At 38.9% G+C, this 2,887-nt stretch overlaps 1 pseudogene across 1 annotated transcript; it reads left to right on the forward strand.

Moving 5' to 3' along the window:
* Nucleotides 1–390: 390 nt before the first annotated feature.
* Nucleotides 391–2,010, forward strand: LOC148873668 (aspartic proteinase CDR1 pseudogene; annotated as a pseudogene). Its single transcript, XR_016105257.1, has one exon. The product of XR_016105257.1 is annotated as an aspartic proteinase CDR1 pseudogene (transcript).
* Nucleotides 2,011–2,887: the final 877 nt, after the last annotated feature.

Consider the following 2,887-nt stretch of genomic DNA (forward strand, 5'->3'; position numbering starts at 1 on the left):
CATTGATAATAAGATGTAAAATTATATCAATAAAAAAGAAGTAAAATTACATTCAAGTGGGCTTTTGATTAAAAAAAAGCATATGCTTTATTGGAATTCATGTTTCTATCCATTACAGCTAAAAGTTTGTTTGGTAAGAAGTTAAATTTGTCAATGCAAAATTAACTCAATTTTCCAATTTATGTGAACCGATTTACACTCTACATATTTATATTCACACTTATTTGCACTGTTTCCAAACGCTACCTTAGCAGTGAATTACTTATAGAAGAGGTTGTCATCTCTTTACTGATTGAAACTGAAGTTGGGTCTATAGAATGTTTAACTTAATTCACTAAAGGGAAGCAATAAATCATTCAGTTCAGCCGTTTCAGCCATAATGAAACCACTCCCGTAAGCTTGCAGAGGCTTCAACAACGAAAAAGAAGCCAACCAGAACTTTGCAAATATGCCTGACAAGACAACCGATACAGTAAATGAAAGCTACACTCAATTAATATCAAAACAAAACTACCCAGGTATAACTCTGTATCCTCTGTATCCTCATCCATCACTCTGCTTCTATAAGTTATGAAAACCCACTCCCCCCTTCTCTCTGAAAGTACCATGTTTACACCTTTGTGTATTGTAATTGTTGTCATTTGCATTTACCAGCACACTAGCTTCTCTCTAGCACAAGCCGACCATGGTGGTTTTACCATTGATCTGATCCACCGTGACTCGCCACTGTCTCCATTTTACAATCCTTCCCGTTCTCCTTCAGAGCGATTGCAGAATGCTGTTCGTCGGTCGATAACCCATATCAGTCGGTTCAAGTCATCTGCGCTTTCTCAGAACAATTCCATTCAATCATCCATTACACTTAACAATGGTGAGTATCTAATGAAACTCGCAATTGGTACACCACCTGTACAAATCCTCGCCATTGCTGACACCGGTAGCGACCTCATATGGACACAGTGCAAACCTTGTTCAGGTTGCTACAAACAAAGAACTCCACTCTTTGACCCTAAAAGGTCTTCAACGTACAGGAACTTGCCATGTTCATCAAAACCCTGTGAAGAGCTACCTGTTAGGGCCTGCAACTCAAGCCTCTGCGTTTACGCGTATCAATATGGAGACCAATCTTATACTAATGGAAATCTTGCTACTGAAACATTCACCATGGAGACCACTACCAGTCAGCCTGTTGCTCTCCCTAAGATGGTGTTTGGGTGTGGATACCGCAACAATGGCACGTTTAAAGAAGGCGGCTCTGGTATCATTGGCCTTGGCAAAGGCTCCCTATCGCTAATTACCCAATTGGGTTCATCGATTGATGGAAAATTCTCCTACTGCTTGGTGCCAATATCTGCAGAGAACCAGACGAGCAAGATGAGTTTCGGTAGTGAAGCCACAGTTTCAGGTGAAGGGGTAGTTTCAACTCCTATGCTTTCGAAAAACCCTGCAACATTCTACTATCTTACACTCAAAGGCATTAGTGTTGGAGACAAGAAGTTGGAATACAAGCATTCATCGTCAAATGCAAGCAAGAAGAATGAAGGAAACATTATCATCGACTCAGGCACAACCCTAACCTTTCTCCCACCTGAGTTCTATCAACAGGTGTTATCGGCATTGAAGGATGCAATTGATGGCGAACCAGTTCCTCACCCTCATGGGATCCTCCTTTTGTGCTATGAGAATACAGCTGATATTGTTTTACCAACCATCGCCGTTCATTTTACCGGCGCCGACGTGAAGCTGACTCCATTGAATACTTTTATTGGGTGGGGAGATGATCTCGTCTGCTTCGCCATGCTTCCCTATGTCGGTCCTGCCATCTTTGGCTTCTTGTCTCAGATGAACTTCTTGGTTGGCTATGACATTAAAAACCATAAGGTATCTTTCAAGCCAACAGATTGTACAAAGAACCAATACCGTCAATAGGGATTCGCGTGTCTTTGGGTGCTTTACCTTTTGCGAATAGGGCTTTGCGTGCTTTTGGGTGTTTTTCCCCATTATGATAATAAAGATTTGGGTCCTTTCTCATCTGTGTTTGGGTTGTTTTGGGCTTACATTTGTGTAGTTTAAAAGGAGCATAAGAATTTTGCTTTAGCCATAAATAAAAGTTACATTGTTATATTGTAACAGTTTAATCTGCACCTATGAAGCCAAAGGCTCATTGAAGTAAAAATATTATAAAATAAAAGCTCCCACCAAACCATCTACATAACCATTTGAGGAAACCCAATTCACTTTTTAACAATTTCCCAAGGATGTTGAAATCTCAAATTAATAGTTATCTTCTATTTCTCGTATTTTAGGTGTAAATCAGGCCGTGCCACTTGCGGCTTGGCACAAATTTGGACTAGCCTAGGCCTGACATGATAGTACACAGGCTGGATCGACACAGCACGATTAAGTGGGTCATGTCGCCCGTGGCCTGTGTGTCAGTCCGGCCTGGCATGGCCCATATATATTATTTATATATTTATATATTAGCGGGGACCAGTGCGATGTACGGGATTTGTTAAGTGAAAACTAAATAATAGAATGTGTCATTTACTAAAACAGCCCTTATAGTTTCATGGATTTACTAAAATTTACCCTATACTTTGTATTTTACTAACACACCACTTATAATTTACTATTGATTTAATCAATCTTCTATTAGATGATAGTGGAAAATGATAATGTCGACCCTAATGTTCATTTAAATCATTTTTATCAAAAGAAAATAAAAATAAAATATCAATTTTGCCCTTAATAAGACACGGGCAACCATTTTATTGGCTATATTTGGTCAATTTTGTTTTCTGTACAAAAAAGTGATAAGAGTATTTTTTGAATAAAAAATCATGGCTCGAATGACAAAACAAAAACTCCTTAATGAAAGGTTGATTAA

The sequence above is a fragment of the Nelumbo lutea genome, chromosome 1, assembly GCF_056320005.1.
Source record: "Nelumbo lutea isolate HS-2025 chromosome 1, American lotus-T2T, whole genome shotgun sequence".
Taxonomy (NCBI): Eukaryota; Viridiplantae; Streptophyta; class Magnoliopsida; order Proteales; family Nelumbonaceae; genus Nelumbo; species Nelumbo lutea.